At 36.9% G+C, this 24,445-nt stretch overlaps 1 protein-coding gene and 1 pseudogene across 1 annotated transcript in view; both read left to right on the forward strand.

The window, feature by feature from the left end:
• CNTNAP2 (contactin associated protein 2) overlaps window positions 1-24,445 on the forward strand; it is a 1,378,773-nt gene that overhangs the window by 68,738 nt on the left and 1,285,590 nt on the right. The gene's annotated exons all lie outside the window — the stretch shown is intronic.
• Window positions 22,026-22,511, forward strand: LOC124524807 (60S ribosomal protein L12-like; annotated as a pseudogene).

Here is a 24,445-nt window from a genome sequence, read left to right on the forward strand (position 1 = left end):
TGACTTGCATGCACACATGCTGTCTCTCTCTCTCTCCCTCTCTCTCTCTCTCTCAAAATAAATAAATGAACTTGATTGTGGTGATCATTTTGCAATATATACAAATGTATATTGCATACCTAAAACTAATATAATGCTGTATGTCAATTGTATTTCAATTGAAAAAAAAAGAAAGAAAAGGCAAAACATTATATATGTGTGTGGAAATCCTAACTCCCAGTAACTCATAATGAATACAGCTTTACCTAGAAATAGGGTCATTGTAGGGGCGCCTGGGTGGCTCAGTATTGCAGCTCAAGTTACGATCCTGGGGTCGTGGGATCGAGCCCTGTGTCTGGCTCTGTGCTGAGCGTGCAGCCTGCTTCAGATTCTCACTGTCCCTCTGTCCCCTCTCCCCTCCTCATGCTCTAAATAGATAGATAGATAGATAGATTTTCTAGAACGATATATTAAAAGGGGCTTGAGGACCTGAAGTGAGTAGCTGTTAGCTCTATCGTCGGGAATACTAAAAGCTAATTATGAGGACAATGGCTGTAAGTAAAGCCTGGTTGTCTTGGGCTGCTCTTGGCATATGTGCGCCCTTGGTGACCGTGAAGGTATCTGTACTGTTTGTCACTTGTATGTACAATTTTGCCAAGTAACTAATTTAGTCAGTGTTGACTTTGAGAAAGAACTAATAGAATGTTAAAGTGTCTTGGCAAATAAATTTGGATTGCTTGAATAAACTAGCTTAATTATAGGCTGTGTTATCGTTCTGGCAAAAAAGATGTCATGCTGATAGGCTGTCTGAACGGTTCACTCAGTTACCATCAGTGACTCTTCAGGAGCGTAGGGAAGGAATAAAATATAGACTTCTACTTCTAGAAAAATTGCATCTTGCCTCCAAATGAAAAGATTATTTGAGATAAACATCTGTGTTTCTCCCACGAACTTCACTGATGTATTTGGATGAGACAGTGGGTCTATTGTAATTGCCATTTAAATGGTTTATCATTATATTAATATGCAGCTGTCGTGAAGTCTATGAAATCTGTTCTGTGATTTAACAGAGTTGTTCAGAAAACTACCTGCACCAATTAATAAGTAGTAAGAGGCAACCAGCATTTGTCGGGGGTTCATTAGTGTTTGATATGCCTTTATCTCATTTAGTCTTTGAAACAACTTAAATGTGATGATGTCAAATATTGTTATTATTAAGCCCATCCTATAGACGCAAGAGCTAGGGAATAGAGAAGGCAGAACATTGCAAGGAGCGCACGGTGCATTAACAGTGGAGCTGGGATTAGAATCCTGGGCTCACTAAATAGACCTTCACTACCGTGATCCTCATATCTATGGCTCACCTAAGCCTTTCCTCTCAGGGTGTGCAAGAAGCTTGCTGACCACATTTTAACTGTAATGTGCTACACAGGCATATGATGGCGTATCTTTTTATAAGGTTACTAGTCCTGCTGGATTAAGAGCCCAGTCTCCCGCAGTGTGACCTCATCTTAACCACTTACATAGGCAATGACCCTATTTCCAAATAAGATAACATTCCGAGGTACTGGGGTTAGGACTCCCACATATGAATTGTAGAGGGGTGCAATCCAACCCCTAACACCTAACTTTTAGGAAAGCACCTTATAAAGCTATGCCATTAAAACCTATTTGCTACCGCTGAAGGATTAATAGTGTTGTCGATGGTTAAGAAAGAATAGGGAATGGTCTTATAAGAAAGACAGTGGTTTCTAAGAGGAGTTGTACATCTGTCCTCATGAATTCAAGAAATGTGCCCAGGTCAAACCATAGGAGATCAGTTGCTGAGTAATTATGTGATTTTTTGCATTCATTTGTTTATAAGCAAAACTTGAAAGGAACGTTTTCAGAATTCTTCTCTCAGGGGTAGCAAATGAGCCAAAGATGCTTTTTAAAACCATGCAAATAGAATGAACCGATCCTTCACCCAACCCCGTGAAAAGTGTTTGCGTTTAAAAAGTATCCAAGTTTCCAACCTCACAGAGCACTTTGTTCAGAACTAAACACTGTTTGACATTATAGACATCATTTAATTCCTTGGTATATAATGTTTCAAAACCAGATTCTAGAAAACGTGCATTCTAAGCGATTATTGACATTTTTTTCCATCAGAAAAAAGAAACAAACAAAAAACAAAACAAAAGAAAAAAAAACCAAGAGCTCTCCCAAAGATAAAACAGCTTCCTGCAATTGAATCTTGAGATTTCATTGCTAATTTCTTTTGGATTGTAATAGTATCTATTTGAAAACAGCAGCTTTTATTAGTTACCTTCACAGTATTCTTCAGAGCAGGTTGAGAAACACATTCCCCGGGATCTCAGATATGAAAGCGGAGTCGCCCAGGGCAAAGGGGCTGTTCATCTGATGCGCTTATCAATCGCAATTGTTCATTCTGTTTGCAGTGTGTCTGTCCTGTTTGTGTGCTTCTTAGTTTTGTTACAGTATGCAAAGTGGAAAATAGAGCTATGTGGAATGGCCTAGAGCAACGGAAAAAGACTGAATTTATCCTAAATTCATTCAGGCTGTTTACATTCCGCCTGGAACAAACAAGTATTTGATAACAACTTGAAAAAGAAAAAGAATACAGAAGTTTTCTGTTCCTGTGAAAGGAGTTTGGGATTGTGATAACATCAGATATTTACACCCGTTTGTCCCATGACTTACTAGATAGCAAGGTTGGTGTGTGGTTAAATACATACAATTTGACAGGTTGTTTGGTTTTGTTTTGTTTTGTTTTTTTTTCCTGGAAGAGTAATACATAGGAGTATTCCATTTTAGCTTTACTTAAAATAAGCAGTAGTGATGATGTTGCCCATTTTTAAGTTTAAAGTCAAAGACCAAAGAAACTATTACTCAGATAATTGTATGTTTGGAATCAAGGTAACTGATCATGAAACCAAGCCCACTCTCGTGTCTGCCTACACACACACACACACCCATCCTCCACCCTTACTACAAAGTAACTCTTAATCTCCCCCTAAATTATATGAAACCGGGGCGCCTGGGTGGCGCAGTCGGTTAAGCGTCCGACTTCAGCCAGGTCATGATCTCGCGGTCCATGAGTTCGAGCCCCGCGTCGGGCTCTGGGCTGATGGCTCGGAGCCTGGAGCCTGTTTCCGATTCTGTGTCTCCCTCTCTCTCTGCCCCTCCCCCGTTCATGCTCTGTCTCTCTCTGTCCCAAAAATAAATTAAAAAAAAACGTTGAAAATAAATTATATGAAACCTATGGATAATTAATCGAATCGAATCTTTCACTGGATTCAGTTGAAACGCAGAGGTGTTAAGGTAAAACACTATTGCTAATACTTTCTGCCATTCCCTGAGTACTTACCTGATGAATGCCTTCTGTGTCAAATTCTCTGACAAGATCCTGAAAGGTGAGGGACCGAGTTTGGTCCTCGATTCCTGTGCCCCCCCCCCGCCCCGTAGTCTTAACTCTTTCCATTATATCACATTTGAGAAGATAGAATGGTGGGTGATCATATGTACATTCTCCGAGAGGTTTATTTGTCTTGTTAAATGCTGGGTCTCACCAGCTAGGACAGTACTTTGCACATTGGATGCACTTAGTAAATATTTGTTGACAGAGTGAGTTATGAGATTCAGTGAACTTTTGAATAATAGTATATAATTAGGTGTACATTTCATTAAAAATGTTTATTTTTTAAATGTCTCTAATGGGTACTGACAAACGTTGCACATACCTACACCTACTGAAAGGAGAAGTTCAATTGTCAAAAATGGCATTTGTGGGGACCCTCAAGATTTCCACAAGGGAGAAAATATAGCAAGGGTTGCAACAGCAAGGGGGTAAGAGGGAGACCGGAAATACTAACCAGGGCAACAAAGCTTATTCTCCCTTCAGACCTGGGTGCAGCTTGGGGATGTGGAATTAAATGTTAAGGGGCTAATGCCAAATCCACATGTATGTTGCAGACGTGAAGGTGAGCTGGGCCCTGGTCGGTGGAGACAATCTGGCATCGGTATAGAGAGGTCTCTGATCTCATAAAGGCTGAGTGTCGGGGTAGCAGTATAGTTGGTGAAGTCTGCAACAGGGAGGTGCATAACACAAAAGAACACATTATATATTCTCTGTTTCCATTTGTGCAAAAGGCAAAAACAGGGAAACCTGTGCTGTAAGAAATCTGGGTAGTAGGTCCCTTTGTAGGCGGGTGGTGGCTGCAAGTTCTCTACAAAAGTTCTCTACAAAGGAAGGCTTGGTGGGGGGGGTGGTGTTCATAATTGTTTCTTGACTCGGTGCTTGTTACCCTTATGGAAATTCATCAAGCTGAGTATATATATGCACTTTTCTCTATGTACGTGAAAATTCAATAGTAACTTTTAGAAGACAGTATGATCAGACATGAAATCAAGGTCTGGCTTGGAGGGAATAGGAACTGAAGGAAACTAGGAGCTGTTACCAGAATTGCTCTCTAGTACCAAAAATAATTGCAGGGGAAAACCAGTTGGCCAGACCAAAGCCAATAAATAACCAGGGGAGTTGGCAAAGGGCCTTGAAAGCCTACTTGCAACATGTGAGAGAATTATTTGACCTTATGTGAGTCCGTGGGGCTCTATTCACACTTAACACATGGATAACTGATATTGTTCCATCTATTACTTGCTAATGAAGAAAGTTTTTCTAAAGAGTATTTCTAAAGAAACATCATGTCTGGCTCCTGGCTTGCACAGAGATGAGCACATATAAAACAGACATCACTGTGGCCAGCTAGTGTTCATAGGGACCACAGTTAAGCCAATCTATAGCTACTTCTAGTTTGTTGTCTGTTGACTTGCAAGGTGAATGTCTACGTTACTCAATTTAGTTCACTATTATACTTCTCATAGCGATCGATGTATGACAGCTATTAATGGTCACAAAGAAAGTTTCCAAACTATATGGCCAAATACAGGAGGTTGGTTGAATAAACTAGGCCACCTATGCAAAATGGATACATTCCAGCTATAAAGAAAACAGAAATATTTCTAGGAGTTGCTATGGGGTAGGTCTCCCGGGAATATTGTTAAGGGCAAACAAAGAACCCAAAGAACACCTGCTATGTGCTGACTTGTGTGCAAGCAGTAAGAAATGAGAAAACATGTAAAACATGTATATACGGTTGAAGCGATTCTGGAAATGTTTAAATGTTTCAATATATTCCAGATTTAAAAATGAGTAAATACGGTGATGATGTTGGGAGCCATGGTTCTCACTATGAAGAAAGGAATAAATAAATGGGGACTAGAGGGAAACAAGAAGGAAGCCCTTTAAAAGTATGTGTGTATATGTGAATAGTCCATATACATACTGTGTATACAGTATGCATATATATATATATATATATATATATATATATATATATAGTCTCAGCTCAGACTGTTCAATGGGTCTGGAGAAAAAGACATTCCAGTAGCAACAAACATACCTAGTACAGACCTTAGTTACCAATACCCTTATCCTCTAAAAGGAATCAGATCTGATTGGAGAAACTATATCAGGTTTTGGTCAAGTAAGATTCGATCTGAGTCTTGAAACATCTTTTTATGTCAAAATTAAAGGGAAAATGATGGTTAATGACAAAAAGTGCATAAGAACCAGGTCGAAAAGAAAATATCTATTGGCCAAATCTAGACAATTTGAGCATAAAAATGATCAAGGACAGTAATGAATTAAAAACCTTTAGGAAAATATGTATCCTTAAAGTCATAGATATTATAGATAACAGATCAAGGCATAGGTACTACACAGACAGGAAAATAAAATGAGAGCGAAGGCTCTTGCTGACACGAGGAAGACAACTTCCGGGTAGTAACGGGGGAAGGTCTGCTAGAGGCAGAAAGTCATTATTTTGCAACCCTCATAGTGTTAGTTTTGGCATGTGGTTGCAGTGGCCATTAAAATATTACCTGTCGCCTAGCTATTATCGTAGGGCATGGGAAATATTTTAAGGAAGACCACCATATTTGTATGGACATAAAGTGTCTCCCAAGAATTACTTATCAGTTGGAAGAGGAAAAAAATGATTATTCAAGGGAAATTATGTAGCACTTCAACTGAATGATCAAAATAATGATGATCGATGAGGGGCAGGTAGACAGTGTCTGCCTACAGATGTGATGGGCTAAAGACCCTACGTAGCGCAGGTGGTATTCCACTAAACATGTATAAATGTATTCAGTATATCAGAGGAAACATAAATCAAATTCAAAATGAGAAACATTCCACGAGGGCATCTATGAGGGGTGAGAGGGTAAGAGAAATTTCAAAAATGTCAATGTGATAAAAGATAACAAAATGCTATGGGATGATTCTATGTTAAAGGAGATATTTAAAAATGACATCATCATGAAATATCTGTTCCCAGCCTAGATCCTATCCTGGATAGGGAAAAAAATGCTATAAAAATAGTATTGGGTCAGTGGACAAAATTGGGAGAAAGAAGGCTGATTAGATATGTCAATGTTAAATTTCTTGAAATTTGATAACTATGCACTTGATGATTTATGTCCTTATTTTGAGAAAATGTAAAGTATTTAGTAGTAAATGGACATGATATGTAACTTATTCTCAAGTGGTTCAGAAAAAAACCCTGTGTGTGTGTGTGTGTGCGCGCGCGCAGGGAGAGGGAGAAAGAAAGGAAGGACAAAGTGCATAGCACAGAGCAAAACGGGGAATCTGTATAAAGAGTAAGAGGTATACAGTGTCCCTAACTCTTCTTGTCACTCGTCTGTAGGCTTGAAATTGTCTCACAAGAAGAGTTCTTTTTTTTTTTAATTTTCCTGAAAATCCAGTATTGGAAACACATTAATTTCATTGTTGTTTTAACAGGGTTTTCTTTTAAAACCAGATGCCTCACGAAAACACAAAACCTATCACTCCGAAAGCAGTCATTGAAATCTACACCAGCATGTTTAATTGGATCTTTCCCATTACCTGGCTGATAGCTGATGGATTAAGGAAGTTAGAGATCTGATGTGATAAAATAGGGGGAAAGAAAGGACTATAGGAGTAGTAACTGTGGTGCCGTGTGAACAGCCAAGTGGGGTAGGGACCTACATTGACAGGACGAAGTGGGTTACAAGAAACACACACACACACACATACAGTGTCAACATACAGATTGGTCCTGATGAAATGGTAACAGTAGTCACTTACTGCTCCCTTTATGCATACTTCTGTATCATATGCTCAAAGATGCTTCAGAAACTAAAATCAGCATGTTTATTTGGAACATTTACACTATAGAAGCATGTTTGTTCAAGCGGATTTGTAGAGTGGAAGGGGGTGATAGCAGTTTCCTGAAAGTCATGGACTGTGAATATGCCCGCAGGCATGAGGAGCTCAAAGATACCAACAAGTCACGCTTGTCAGAGTAAATTTGAAAGTGGAAAGAAATAAGACAGATATGAAATTAGCTCAGAACAATTCAATATTCGAAAACATCTGTAGGAAGAGGCACCGAGGGCCTGGGCTGAAGAAAATAAATCACAATTAGATCTGGTTCTGGAAAATTCACCAAGGTCTACATTAGCAAATCAAGTCCAAGGAGGAAATGAAGGGTTTCTCTTGACAGAGGAGCACTTAGTGTTTCTTGGAGAGGGTTTTCAGGCAAATATGATTTACACATCTCTGCATTCATTTGTTCTGTTCAGATACCAGAAAGAGCGTGCCTCGGTGCGAAAGATTTATATTAGTTGCAGAGGCTTGCACCAAATATTTTCTAGTTTCCCTACCAACTCTGAGATTCTTTCATTCCCTCTAAGGTGAACTGTTTTTTAGAATGGTAAACCACCTCCTATTTAATGATAACATCTGCTGAAAGGTAGTCATATTTATTAATAACATAATTTCAGTTTTTGACATTTCTATTATGATAATTTAAACTTATTATCTAATATCCTCTCCTTTAGATAGAATTTGTTGTACATTATTTATTTCATGTAACGTTGTACATGTCAGCATAAATGCCTTTTTTTCCAACCTCAATACATTTAGAATACCGGGGAGGATCCAACATTGAAAAAAATGATAATGTGATAATGTGAATACACAGCTCTGGGGACGGACTCTTTAAAGCTTCATAGGTTTTCCATTTACATATCAGACAATTCCCAAACCTTCAGAAGAAAGTCCAAAGTGCTGACACAGTATGTGGATTCAGATCTTATGAATGGAAGGATATTAAAAGCAATTGAGATTGAGCATAAAGGTAAAAGTTGGAGGCGATTAAAGAAAATTACATTAGGTTTTCAGATTTCCTTCAGCAGAGATTAGGAAAATGTATTTCAATTTCCTCAACAAAGAATAAGGCAAATCTTACAGAAAACCTAGTCAGAGTCAAAGTTTGTTTAAAAGGGCATCTCTAAAGTGGGATATTGGCACCAAGAAGGCGATCTGTCCCCCTGATTAATGGGATTTGAATAAATTTGTTGACAGAATAAGACAAATGCAGCATTACACAATAACACCTGTAGATGCTGAGAGAGATCAATTAAAAATTTTAAAAAAATTTAAAATTAACATCTAACCCTAACCTCTGACCCTGATGCCTACCCTGGTTCTGAACTCAGTTTCAATTCCAATCCTAACCCTAACCCATAGTTGCTTGATTAACCCTAACCCTACTAAATGCATACTAAACTTGAATTCTGCAATAAAAAACCAGTCATGTAACAAGAAAAAACAAAAACAAACAAAAAAACCCCCAAACCCCATAAGATCCGTTTGATATTCTTATGACCACTCAAATATTAATGCAGTCTTGTTTCTTATTGACCTTAACTATAATTTCTAAATTAAAAAAAATGTGTATTTGTTTTTGAGAGAGAGAGAGAGCAGGGGAGGGGCAGAGAGAGAGGGAGACAGGGAATCCCAAGCAGGCTCCGCACTGTCAGCCTAGAGCTCCAACTCACAAACCAGCGAGATCATGACCTGAGACAAACTGAAACCAAGAGTCTGACTCAATCCACTGAGCCACCCAGGTGCCCCTATAATGTAGAACTTTTTGAAGAATAACCAAGTTAGGGGTGCCTGGGTGGCTTAGTCGGTTGAACGTCTGACTTCTGCTCAAGTCATGATCACTCCTGAGTTCGAGCCCTGTGTCGGGCTTTGTGCTGACAGCTCAGAGCCTGAAGCCCGCTTCAGACTATGTCTCTGGCTCTCTGTCTACCCCTCCCCTGCTCGCACACTGTCTCTGCATCTCTCTCAAAATATAAATAAACATTAAAAAATTTTTTAAAGAATACCAAGTTAACAGGTTTGGCACAAGAGCCAAAATCTTTCCCCAAATCATATTATTGAATAAAATGGTTCTTTAACCTTAAGTAAAAGCAAATGGAATTGTAGTGTATATTATTTTAGAATAAGCGATTATCAAGCGGACTTTCCACACATTGATTTTTTTAAATTTGGATTTAAAAAGTCCTTTTTTTTACACTTTCATGCATTATATTCTGTTAATCAGTAAAAAGTACTCCAATTGATTTTTTTCAAATTTATTTTGTAAGTATCAGGAAACTAGAGGTGTGGGAGAGGATGATTAGCTGTTCACCAAACCCCCATCCCTTTCTTCTTTGTCACACAGCCTGATTTCTGGCCTCCCTTTAAGTGAGGCATCACCGGTGAGGACTCCTTGCAGCCTGTGGAATTCCAACACTTTCAGGCTGGCCCACGGTTTGGTTCCTGGAGAGCCCTGCACTCTCTACTTCTCGGTCAACCAAGGCTGGTGTAACTGCAAAGAAAAGAGCCAAACAACCGCCACACCTTTATCTAGGGTCATTTATGCATTTAAGCCCATTCTAGGTTAGCTGCTCTGAGAATTAACTTTAAAATCTCTCCCCTGTCTCTCATCTCATCACATCCCCCTCTAGATCCTCTTTTCAGCATACAAGCATGTAGTTATTTCTTCAGACTTAAAAAAATGCTTGATTTCCACTCGTGACTGCTCTACTTTTTTGTTGCAAAATCCCTCAAGAAATGTTTAGACTTGCTCTGTTCCATTCTCTTCTCCTGTCCTCTCTCAGACCACTCCAACTCATATATTCATACCCCTGCATACTCCATTCTGGCTTCACTCTCACTGTCCCGTCAGTGGTCACTCTTCCATCATTGTTGAACTTGACCTGTCTTCACAATTTAACAGAGTGGAGCATGTCCTCCATAATACACTTTTTTATTTGATTCCGGGGCACCACATTCTTTTGGGTTTCCTCCTACTTAATTTCTTTTTCTTTGTTAGTCTTCCGTGTTGACTTTTCTTTATAACCAGGACCTTTTTCTTAACTGTTGAAATACTCTAAGACTCAGTCTTTGGTCTTCCTTTCTTTCCACCTACAGGCACTCATTTCCTTGGAGGTCCCAATCAGTCTTTCTTTTCTCCATTTCAGTTACTTTCTACTCCACCATTTTGAGTGATTGGTGCAAATTATCATTGGCTCCACTTTATCTCACATTCTCATATCCATTCTAACATCCCGTTTCTCAACTTTGAAGATGTATCCAAAATACAACTGCTTATCACCTCTCTGGTCTGAAACACCAGCCATTTCCTGAATGGTTTTAAGAACTTAAACAGGGGCACCTGGGTGGCGCAGTCGGTTAAGCGTCCGACTTCAGCCAGGTCACGATCTCGCGGTCCGTGAGTTCGAGACCCGCGTCGGGCTCTGGGCTGATGGCTCAGAGCCTGGAGCCTGTTTCCGATTCTGTGTCTCCCTCTCTCTCTGCCCCTCCCCCGTTCATGCTCTGTCTCTCTCTGTCCCAAAAATAAATAAACGTTGAAAAAAAAATAAAAAAAAAAGAACTTAAACAGATCTCTCTGTTTACATCCCTGAACCCATATACGCCAATGGCAACAGAACAGGCACATTTCTCCTTTTAAAATAGAAATCAGATCATGTAACTACAGCTCAGAACCCTGTAAGTATTTACCACTTTATGCAGAGCAAAAGCCTATATCCTTACGGCTGCCTCAAAGGACCTATAGGTCCTATTCCCTGTTACTTCTCTTATCTCAACTACTACTGTCATCATTATTTACTCAGATACAGGCACGCTGAGCTTGGAATGTTAAGGCTTTTGCACTGGATATTTCCTCTAGCTAGAGTATTCTTTCTTCAGATATCCCCTTGACTAACTCTCACCTCTGTTCATGTACTTGAAGAAGTGTTACTTTCTCAACAAAGCCTATCCTGTCCACTGTATTTAATACTGTAGTCTACACACACACTCAAAGTCTTCATGGTCACCCTTTCTTACTCTGCTCTTTGAAAAAATTCACAGCAATTATGGATTTTCATTGTAGCATATAATTTACTTACATATTTCTTTTATTTGTTTTGTCTGTCTAGAATTTTAACTCTGCATAAATTAGAATTTTGTTTTTAAACCAGTACATGCTAGGTATCTATAACAGTCCCTAATACCCAGTAGAAAGTAAATATTTCTTAAATGATTATTGTAACAGAATCAAGACTATTTACAAAAGATGATTTCAGCCCAGGATTGCCATTTTATTCAGTCATTGTTATGTTGAGGTGCTGTTATTCTTTTATGGCTAATATTGAGGTTAGCACATTGATTTTATTTAGGGGACTTCAACTTTGTCTTCTGGGTTTACTTTAAATGGCTATATCTGTCTATCATCTATCTATCCACCCATCCATCCAACCGATCTGTGTGCGTGTATGGATGTACATGTAAATAGCAAAATACAATGTTTTCAATCCAGAGTTTAGTCAGAGAAATCTATCTCAAGCTATCTCTTTCCAAATCATTTTCAAACCTCAAGTGTAAGAAATATCTTTGTGAACGATTTAGAGGAAAGTGTGGTATATATTCATACTGCTCTATACTCTAACTTCATTTCTGGTTCACTCCAGGTAATCAGAGATTCATTTGCTAACCAGTATAGTTTTGGCTTCCTCCTAAATGTGTGCATAGAAATTACTATGGTTTGCATATTTTGAAATCTGTTAAGTACTTTATTTGTGGAAATCTGCTAAAGAACATAGTTCAAAATAATATAATAAATGAAAACTATTCTCTATGCTATTAGTACCCTAAACAGTTGAAAGGGTAGTTTTCATTTACTCATTTAGGCAAGTGTATTAATACTGTGAATTCATTTTCTTTCTTTATCTCATCTACTAAGTAATTTAGGGACCAGTTGGGTAGCTAAACACTATATATATTTTTATCATCCTCTATAGCATTGTTTAGCCTATGGTAAATATTTCTGTGTAACAATTTTACTTCTAAGCTTATTATATCCTATGCATATTTTCTTTTGACTCCAACTCCTCCAACTATTTTTTAAATAGTATATTCACTGCTTAAAAAAATTGCCCTTGAATCAAACAGAGGCGGTAGAGTGAAATGGAGAAGAACAGTATGCATGGATTTGATTCTGCCATTGATACTTACTTTCTGATTGACCTGTGGTATATTGCTTGATATCTTTTTGGATTAAAAACAATACTCTCATAGGGTTATTGTAAGGAAAAATGAATAAATATATTTAATGCACCTAGCATCTTTCCAGAATTGTAGTCAGTATGTAATAAGTGACCATGATTTTTATTATTTTCTTCAATAGGAAAGAGTGGAAGAAGAGTAGGGAGTAATCAAGCATGGAGCTTTTTCAGTTTGAGATATTTGTAAGACCTCCCTGGCAAGTGCGGGTAGGTCTCTTCCAACCAGTCACTCAGAGACTCATGTCAGTTCTGTCATACCTTGGAGATTATTACTATCAAGATGTGACATCCAAGGTTTATCTTGGGTTCCATCTTAGTTGCTTAGAAGAAGATAGAAAGTGGGAAAAACAAGCCAATTTCTTAAAGACATTGGGCAGGAAGTAATAACATCACCCACTCTAACATTCCACTGTGAGGATTAGTCATATGGCCATATCCAGATAAAGAGGTGTGCTTGGAAATGTAGGCCTGGCTAGTCAGCCACTTCCCAGCTATAACCTTATACAAGGGAAGGGACAAAATGAATTTTGGTGGATGGTTGTCTCTCCCTAAGAAGTGTCCAGGTGAAAGAGTTTATAATTAGTGTGTAGTCTGGACTAGATACATAAATTTGAGAGTCATGAACATGTAGATGATATTTAAAATCTGGGAACCAGTGAAAGAGAATAGAGATGAGAAATGTTTAGTACTAAGCCTTGAGAAACTCATATATTTCTTGAACTGAGGAATTTCCAGTTCTTCAGGGAAGGTAACTTGAAAAGACAAAGAGTGTTTTTGGCTATCCATCTGTGCAGGTGTTATGTTGATGTCAGGGGAGGAAATTCTGCACCAGAGAACATCAGGGCAGCTGGCAGGGAGCTGTCCTCCAGTTGTGGTGCTGACACGATACCTCCTCTCCTCACAATGAATGGCACTCCCTCGGTTATCCTGGGAGAGCTCTGTCATTCTCCCCTAATACACACATCCAGAAAGATACTTTCCGATGGCCCCACACTTTTGTACTTGTGGAAAAGTGATGGGCCCTAATGCTACCAACTTTTTTCTCCTGTCTTATTCACGCTCAGAGCTCTGCTACAGAAACACTGTTTTCTGCATGAGAACACTTTATCAAGTTTTGCCCAAGAGCCCTAATTATGCAACCAAGAGGTTAAGACTTAAGTCATTTCATCAATTTTACTCAACCGTGTTTCTCTGTGTGGACCCCACCTGAGAAGAGTGAGAAATACTGCAAGGGGAGTTAAATAAAGAGATAAGTAAAAACTCAGATACATTCTTAACAATAAATCTATGAGAAAGGATTAAAGCAAATAGGGTGTCAGAAAAAAGACAGACATCCATTACCCTGCCTATTCGATAATTAGTGATTTGATTGAATTTCCCAGACCAGAAAAACTGAAGATAAACACAAATGTTGAAGCAGGGTAAAACTATGTGCATTCAAAAGGATTATAAAACTTAGGAATATAAGCAAGATATGAAAAACCATGATACCAGTTAGATGTTTTTGAGTCTCACAATATGTCAGGCCTCGTAGTAAGTGCTTATAATGGTTATGACAGTTGACTACCCGACAAGAATTAATTCTAGATGGTCAGTCTAAGGCTTTCATATCAGTCGTTTCCCCCACATCAGTAATTAGATAAAGAAAGTGCATATGATCCTCTTCTCAGTGATGAGACTTAAGGGGATATCTTCTGGATGAGGTCATGGAAAGATCAATTATCAAATGGCCCAGGGAAAAAGACAGTCAGTTTTCTATCCTTGGGCATCATGATTGAGTATGACACCTAAATCTGCTGCCACTACCGGTCCTAGAATGAAGCCACTTCATGAACTGAGTGAATCCCTCTTCTCTCATCCTTGTACATTCCCTACCTCTGAAGTGTCTGTAATGAAACACATCTCCCTTTCTTGCTGGAGAATATTAGAGACAAGTGTTATTTTTTTCTTCTTTTTCTCCAAAATTGTATTTAAATGCCAGTTATCATACGGTAAAATGTTAGTTTCAGACGTAGAATTTAGTGATTCATCACTTATATACAGCACCCGGTGCTCACCACAGCAAGTGCCCTCCTTAATACCCATCACCTAGTTAATCTATGCCCCAATTTCCCCTCCTGTAACCATCAGTTTGTTCTCTACAGTTAAGAGTCCGTTTCTGGGTTTGCCTCTCTTTTTATCCCCATGTTCATTTGTTTCTTAAATTCCATACATGAGTGAAATCATATGGTATTTGTCTTTGACTGACTTATTTTGCTTGGTTAGTATAATACTCTCTAGCTCCATCCACATCATAGCCAATAGCAAGATTTCATTTTTTGATGGCTGAGTAATATTCCATTATATATAATCTCACATCTTCTGTATCCATTCATCTGATGACTTTGAGAACTGCTGACTTTGAATCAATCACTGGGGAGGCATCCAAAGGATGAGTTTATAAATAAATAGTCTGTAAGTTTCTGATATACTCCCAAGTCTGAGATATATGACATAAATATTAAAAGAACATGGGAGAATATATTTATATTTTGTAATATTAAAGACCTTACACCAGCTTTACTTGTTAAAACATCATAGATGAAGTGGCAAATAAAATGTATGTATAGTTCTTAAATAGTAGAACATACATACCCATTACCAGGTTAAAAATAAGCATGGAATATACTCGAAGAGTTTCCAAGTCACATCACCTTTTCCATCCCACTGATAAGCACTATCCTGAATTCTATATATACCATTTCTTTAATGTTTTACTAGGTTGCATTCTGTGAAATTGCCTATATTTGATCAAGCTTGCTCTACACGCTGACGTATTCATAGGATTCAACTTCATCTTTCTATCACACCTGTATATGTCCCTATATAATTTATCTAGTATATTTTACAAATAAATTTGCTTCTTTTTGAACTTATTAAAAATTATCCTTAGACTTTGAAAAAGAATATAATGTTCTTAGAATAAAAAGAATATTTTTAGAAATTTTCTTCAGCTCCTTGAAGGTGCAAATAAGCTTGCAAGTAAGAGGTAGAAGCAATTAAACTTATATAAATGTAATTCAAACATTTTCATGTTGCTGAGCTTTAGTTTTTAGTTGATGAACCCAGAAGTAATTCTCCTGTCCTCAAAGAATATTGACAAACTGTGTCGTTAATAAGAAAGACATCAAAGGAGTTTGGAATATCAGAATTAATAATATCATTGGGGGAGGGGGAAGGAGAATGAGAATGAATGAATATGATTCTATAGTTGGATCATAATTGAATTAACCTGGGATTAACTAGATGGAATGATGGTTAATGGCAATATTTGGTATATGTTCCTTCTGCAAAAATATGTAACATAAGAGAAAATTTTAAAAGGACAAGTGAAAATCAAGAAAATGGACAGTTCAGGGCAAATGGAGACAGAGCCACAGCAAAAAAATTATAATTAGTACTATTACAGTGAATATTTACCAAATGTCAAGATAAGGTAGCACATGGAAACCTGAAAAAGCTTAGTTTGAACAAATAAAGTGCTACCACACTGAACCGTTCTTCACAGCCCTGTGAAAAATGCAGAATATAGAAGAATATAGCCCATATAGATATTACTGTTTGATTACCACAGTCTTTCCCATTGAGCCTGGAGGTAACCTCACAAGCCATTTCAGCATATATCTCCAGGCAACCACCACCAGCCACTACCTATCACACAGAATGGGAAATTGAGGAAAGTTTTCCCTCCCAGCAACTCCTCAAAGATCTTTTAAGACATGAGTATCTTGTATCTACAGTTTAAAGTAATTATTACCATATGAAATTGTAAACGTTGTCTTCAGGTCTCACCTCCACAAGGCATGGGTGCTAAGTCTTTAAGGCCTGCCTTCTTCAATCACTTTTACTTTTTTTAACCAAAATACGTTTTTTAATGTTTTTGGGTTTTTTTTTTTTATTTTGAGAGAGAGAGAGAGCGTGTGTACAAGAATGCAGAAGAGGCAGAGAGAGAAGGAGAGAGAGAATCTCAAGCAGGCTGTGCACTGTCAGCACAGAGCCCAGCTGTGAGATCATGACCAGAGCCAAAATCAAGAGTTGGATGCTTAAATCAACTGAACCACCCAGGTGCCCCCCACAAATAAATTTTTAAAAAAATTTTAATGTTTATTTATTTTTGAGAGAGACACAGAGAGAGCAGGAGAGTAGTAGTAGAGAGAGAGAGGGAGACACAGAATCTGAAGCAGGCTCCAGACTCCGAGCTGTCAGCACAGAGCCCGACGCGGGGCTCGAACTCACGGACTGTGAGATCATGACCTGAGCCAAAGCCAGAAGCTTAACCAACTGAGCCACCCAGGTGCCCTCCGCCCAGTACATTTTTAATTAAACTATGTACATATTCATAGAGTGAGTGTTTGCAAAGGTAAATATAAACAAAGTTACAAATGTATGCAAGTAGTTTAAGGAATATAAATATTTATATTTGAAGCCCATCATTACTTTCACTATTTCTACCAATGAGACTCTCTAAGCTAAGTTCTATTCTTAAGAATAGTTATTCTTAAGCTAAGTTATATTCTTAGAAGAGAGGCTTTTTTCTCTCTCTTATAGCTTTGAAACATGAAAGGCATAGAAGCAATTACTAGTCAGAATCAGAGTGAATGAAGAAATAACTTGTGGGATAATACTAAGAGCCTGAGACAGAGGATGGCAAGAAAAACAGAAGAGAGGGCTGGATGGAAACCAACCAAAATGTGCAACTTCTCATGTAGAGAGGACATGAATGAAAAGATGAGAGTCCACAGGTCTGAACTGAAAGTAGATAATCTAGGGGAAGTGCATAGCAGGCAGGTAGAAATTGGATTCTCAAGCTCTGGGAAAAGATCAGGGCTGAAAGCAGAGATACAGAAGCCATAAACCATGAATGATCAATGAAGAGGAAAAAATTGCATGTGGTCACTCACCGAATAAACAGAGAAGAGGGAGCCAATGAGAAATTAAAGAGAAGCATCTAAATTCAATTGACAGGCTAAGAAAACATGCAAAACACAAATAAAACTAAATATTTAAAAATTTAGTCAAAAATACTAGGAAAACCAGCATACAAGACAGGAGGAACTTCAATGACTGTAATAAATTGAGACTTGAGATTACCTTTAGAGATGTGTATCTCCCAAAATGTAAAATAGATTTTTAAATAAAACAATGCTTGAGAAAGTCACATAAACACAAGTACATGGTGAGAGTTCATTTATTCAGCAAATATTTGCCAAATTCACTCTTACCATGCAGAGGATATTATTAACAATGGCCAATAAAAGAAATATATTCTCTACCCTCATGAAGATTACAGCTAATCAGAATAAAAATGTGATTATAAAATTACTTTAAAAAATAGTTGGGGGTGGTATGAAAGAGGGGTGGGAAGAGCAAGAGAAATCCCTCAGGAGACAGAAGCATAGGGGAGAAGACAGGGGTAGTCAAGAGGAGGCTGGGGGGGGGTTGGTTTACTTCTTTCTTTCTTTTTTTATAAATTAGGAGAAAAGTTGAATGTGTTTGTTAGACTAAGAGGAGAACCAGTGAAAAGAATCTAAGGGTAATAGAGTTCATGGACTGGAAACAAGGCCATTTCCATTTTATAGAGATCCTCCCATTTGTCAGGCACTGTACACATACTATTTGGTTTTAGGAAAGTTCTAGAACTTTCTATATTCCAATAAGTGCATAAACTAGGTAGGAGCATATTTATCTGAAAGATATTTGTCTTCTTTCTTTTTTTTTTGTCTTCTAGTCATCCTATGAAGATTGAAGAGAAAAGATAATGTATAAATATATATTAAATATATGAACATTTATCAGCTATATTAGGTTTAAATAAATTTTCTAAACTCAAACACCTAAGTTCATTTAGAGTATTTGTTTAAACAAATGAAAACTATCTCTTGGGGATGCCTGGCTGGCTCAGTCAGTGGAACATGTGACTCTTGATCTTGCAGTTGTAGGTTCAAGCCCCACGTTGGGTATAAAGATTACTTAAAAATTAAAAGAAAAAAATGTTCAAAAAAAAAGAAAAAAACACAAAAATATCTCTTGAAACAAGAAAAATAATTTGTTATTATCATTGTGGTATTGTCAGTCCCATCTGCTAAAATACACACACACACACACACACACACACACACACCAGGGTCTCAAGAATAGTATTAGCCCCAAAATAATAAAAACCTCTGAATGACAAGATTAAATAACCATGATGCATATCAGCTTGTTTTTGTACCTTTTCTTACTGACCCGCAGCTCTCACACTTACCATTGATACAACACTCATAAAATGGGAAAATAGCGGGCTGAACTTCTTTATTTGCTTACTTTTGCATTATATGAATAGCCACTTTATTTTCACATTTTCCTTAATCTCTCATTTTCTTAAATGTATATGAAAACTCAAAAATGTAATAATCATCTTACAATGAGATGCTTTCTTAAGTGTACAACAATTTTATGAAATTGCCTTACTTGATAAAATTGACAGAAAGTCTTTAGTAAAGAATAAAGTATTATACTAATGTATTAAAATCACTGCTATTAGTATTATTCTAATTAAGCCTAAATTCCTGACACCTGGAGATTGTCAGTCTCTCTCTAAGCATTAGGTAATTAAATGAAAATCCTCTCCTAGTTTAAAAACTATAATCAGAAGAATATCAACATTCAGTGAGACTTTTAAAACATGAACTTCAGCTCAAATATTCTGTGGCCCTCATATTTCTTCTCTACCAAGGTAATCAGGGATGTATTACATTGCTTCACTTACCTACATGAAATAGCTAAAAAAATGAAATTATATCTGACCAAACAAAGAATAAATACTTTTACATAATTTACTGGATTTTGGAACTTTGGTGCCTCATGAATATTTAAAAGATAAATGGATTTAGCCATCTGAATTTAGATGTATGCTGATAATGCTTGAGACCTTGGCAAATCAATTAACCTCTGGACATTCAATTTTGAATGAAGGGGTTACTATTTGTTGGCAATTGTGTAACCGTTCTAATTAAAAGGAACTTGTGAACTCTTTTAATTATTCATCCTTTGAAACATCCGCCTGTGGATAGTGACTAACACACCCATTTTATCTGTTTGTATATTGGGAAAAATAATGGTAAAGTAATTGATTTGGTGCAAGGTCCATGGTTAGTGATAAGATATTAGAAGCCAGAAGTTTCCCCTCTGCCAATTCTTTACATTATCCACTCATATTAAAGCCTTTTATTCCATTATAATTAATTTTGTATTTTGAGAATTAAATAATGATGCATTTGATATATTGAATGAATTATGTAATTAAATCTTATGCTAAATTTCAAATATGTTCAGATTTTGTAGCATTAGAGAAGCTATGACATTTGAGTCTTTCCTAATTAAAACAAAAATGAAAAGATTTTGCATCATCATGTGTAATCCCTTGAAGAAACAGTAACAAATGACTTCTTATTTTATTAATAGTTCTCAAATGCCCCATGAAATCTGGGAATCTTTTCCAAAAATAGTAACACTCACCGTGCAACGCATTCAAATTCCTTATGAATAAGAGTGATATTTATTCCTAATATTTGTATTTGTACCCTGGGGGAAACACATGATGTTGGTTGGCAGTCTATCAAAGACTTTAAAGAGAGCCTTCAAAGACTAAAGCAGATGCTATTAATCAGATGCTATTTTCATTTTTTATCTGAAGATTTTCTTCAACTTAACTTGGCTAGGAATTCAATACACATACATTCACATACACATACATTCACATGCTTACACTTGAGTAGAGCCATGTACGCAAACATGGCCCTATCCACATGGCTCTCCATGGTACAGTGTCATAGCAGAGACTCCGGGGAATAGTGTGGTCCTTCCAGTGCCTCCAGTTACTACATTGTCTAAAAGAGACTCAGAAATAAGCCAGTGTTATAGTCACTCTTGTGCTTGAGTAAACTTTAATGCATGCAGATTATCACTTATTTGCTATTGTATTGAATGTATATGGTCTTAGACAGTGGTCTTAAATATGGAAATAATTAGTGAATGTATTAATTCACTAAGGAGTCCTGCTTAATATATTTTTTGTGAAAAATAATTATTTGATAACTTGAAAAATCCTTCTTTAGATCAGTAGTTTTGTGAAAGTGTAAACTCAACAGTGAACCTGGATTTCAAAGAAAAGCAATGACCAAAAAAAATCCACATAGTCAAACCATTAAACATATCTTTCAGTAGAAAGGATTTATGACTGTACTGAACAGTGATTTGTTTTGCTCACATAGAGGTATAAACAACACAAGAAAATAAAGTAAAAGGAAGAGTTTCATTAAAGTATTAGATAATTACTTGCTTACAATCTTTATTTACCACTACATAATCATACTACTAAAAACTTTAATATTTATCAATAGGTGACAATTCTCCAAGATAAGAAGTATGTCTTTCATATGACTCTATGCCTTAATTAAAATATTAGTCAAATGTCCACAAGGTATTTCTACAGTTAACTTGTAAAATGAGAATAGCTTCAATTCAAAAATACTAATTAAATACAGAATGTGATTCAATAAAAGTCACTGATGGCTAATTAAGGGAAGAATTATCAGACTTGGATGAAAATACATAATACATATAATCCTAATGAGAGAATATGCTGTTTGCTTTCCTCCCCTGTTACAAGAAATTCACCAACCAAGTATTTAACCTTGAGAAGAAACAAAGAAGCTTTCCTGAGTACATACCATTTCCCAAATACTGAGCTAGGCAATTTGGGGTTTCTAAAGACAGTTTGAAGACAAAATGCTTGCTGGCATTTCCTTGCAGACTAATTAAGGAAAAAGGAGTTAACTATTGAAGAATGGGAACACTAATTCAAGATACAAGGCCCACCTTAAGCAGAATGTCCAAAAGCTTATGTTTATCAAGGTCTTTTCTATGCTGTTTTTTCTTCCTCTTTTTCTGCCCTCTTTATTATTGACTTGAGGTTGTTATTAAGTCATAGTGTTTTCTTATTCCGTTTTTCGTTCTCGAATGTAGATAACGTTTTCGGTAGTTAGTATTATACATCTTAAGATGTGTACCTTTCTTAATATATAATGTCGTTCAATGCCCTGACACTCCTCATTAAGAGTATAGAAACTTAGAATATTTATGAAAGATAAAAATTACAAGAACAGTACATATCAGTATTTATAATGAATACAGACACAAAAATTAATTAGAAAATGAAATCCAACAATACTTACATAGAGATAATACATTATGACTAAGTGAGGTTTATCTAAGGAAAGTGTGATTGGTTCAATATTAAAAAGTCAACCAATGCAGATCACTGCATATGATTATCTCAATAGATGCAAAACAATAACAGAAACAAAAACAACATTTGACTAAATCCAATATCCACTAATGATTAAACAACTGTCAACAAAAAGTGGCTTTTGGCTTTTGGCTCAGAGGAAGCGAGCGTACAACTATGTTCGGTCGTCCCGATTCAAGATCCATTGACACCAGCTGCCTCTACCATGCCGCCTAAGTTTGACCACATCAAGATCAAAGTCATACACCTGAGGTGCACAGGTGGCAAAGTCAGTGCCACATCTTCCTGGCCCCAAAGATCAGCCCCTGGGTCTGTCTCCACAAAAGTTTGGTGATGACATCCTCAAGGCAACCGGTGATTGGAAGGGTATGAAGATTAGAGTGAAACTGACCATTCAGAACAGACAGGCCCAGACTGAAGTGGTTCTTTCTGCATCTGCCCAGATTATCAGAGCCCTCAAGGAACAACCAAGAGACAGAAAGCAGCAGAAAAACTTGAAGCACAGTGGAAATATCACTTTTGATGAGATCGGCAGCATTGTCTTACAAATGTGGCACAGATCTTTAGCTAGAGAACTTTCCGGAACCATTAAAAAGATCCTGGGGACTGCCCAATCTGTGTGGATGGCCACCAGCCTCCTGACATCATAGATGACACCAATAATGGTGCAATTGAATGCCCAGCCAGTTAAAAACTACAAAGGAGGGGCGCCTGGGTGGCTCAGTCAGTTAAGCATCTGACTCTTGATCTCAGCCATGATCTCTCTCTCTCTCTCTCGGTTCCTTAGATCAAGCCCCACATCGGGTTCTACACAGATAGTGAGGAGCCTGCTTGAGATTCTCTTTCCCTGCCTCTCCCCTGCTCCTGCTCTCCCCCTCTCTCTTTCTCTCAAAGTAAATAAATAATTCAAAAGAAAAAAAAAAGCTCTTTAAAAAAAGAACTACAAGGGAAATTATTTCAATATACGATCATTTGACAACCAAAAAAAAAAAAAAAACAACTAAGAAAAAGGAAGGGAAGAAAATGATCTCAAAATGATAGTGGGCATCCATGAAACCTATGGCTAATGAATGCAGTATTTAATGATGACAGACCATGTTTTCCCTTTGATTTGCAAACAAGGAAAGGATACGTTGTCTCCATGTAATTCAGTGTTGCACTGAAGATGGTAGCCAATCAACAAGAATAAAAAGAAGCATAAAGATTGGGGAAGAAGAATTAGATTTGTCTGTATTCATAAATAATATGATTACTCATTTGGAAATTTCTACTCAATCTTTAAAAAACATCAGTTTAGGTAATGAGTGACTTTAGTAAGGCAACAGGATGCGAGCAAGATTAATAAAAAAAAATTCAATTTCAGTTGCTAGCATCAAACATTTGGAAACTATAATTATAAAAGTAATACTATTTAAAATATCATCAGTCTTAAAAAATTCTAACAGGCAAATATGATAAAATATTGCTCACTTTATACACATAAAATTGAAAAATATTTCTGTGTCAAAGTATGTGTAAGTGGGGAAATATATTCATTGATTGAAGGAGACACTATTGTTAATTTGTCCATTCTCTGCAAATTGATCTATAGATACAGTATATTCTCTATCATAATTCTAGCAGGGCTTTTACAGTTTACAAGATGATTTAAAATTTTCTTGTAACTGTATAAAACCTATAACACACAAAACTGTTGTGAAAAGCTTTTTTAGATCATCTTGTAAATTTATCTAAAAAATACTCCAAAAAGCCCAGCTAGAAATATGATAGAAAACACATTGTATCTATAGATCAATTTGCAGAGAATGGACAAACTAACAATAGTGTGTCTTTCAATCAATGAACGTGATACATTTCCCCAGTTAGTATGCATATATGTATGTATGTATATGGAGAGTACAAGACTATCAATAGACCACCCATATATGAATAATTGAGTTTTAACAAAGCCACCAACATAATTCAAAGTGGAGGAGAACAGTCTTTTCAACCAATGGTGTTGGGATGATGATATTCACATGGAGAAAATTCACATTGACCCTTACTTCACACTGTATATAAAAATGAATTAAAAATGCATCTTGCACCTAAACACTGGAGCTATTGTTTTTCAACTTGTCGAAGAATACGTAGAAAATATTCACAACCTTGGAATAGTCGACAATGTATTAGGACACAAAAAGGAGTAGCAGTAAAAGAAAAACTGGTAATAATACATGAAAATTGAATTGTCTATTCTTCACATGCCATTATTAACCAAATGAAAGTACAAACCGCAGACTGAGAAGGTGCCTTCACAAGGTATAAACCTGGCAAAAACCTTGCGGATGAACAGTGACCCCTTTCCTCTAAAAACAACTCTTGCATAATTAATACTGCCTCGGCGTTGGTTTGTTAGAGGGCTCAAAATGACACATTATTCTCCTTGTATTTCTTATATAGCATATACAGTTTGTAGTATTATATATATTATTCGGAGAAAATTCACCAATTTCCGTTATCATTCTGAGGTGCTGTCCTAACATAATAGCACAGTCTACTTACCTACCGACGTTAGTGCTTTTCATAGAATTGTAGTGTTTTCCCCTGATGGTTTCCCATGTACCTGCTTTACTTTCTTAACAA

This window comes from Lynx rufus, unplaced genomic scaffold (assembly GCF_022079265.1).
Source record: "Lynx rufus isolate CCGP_SWC_20201006 ecotype Redwood Valley unplaced genomic scaffold, mLynRuf1.p SCAF_4, whole genome shotgun sequence".
Taxonomy (NCBI): Eukaryota; Metazoa; Chordata; class Mammalia; order Carnivora; family Felidae; genus Lynx; species Lynx rufus.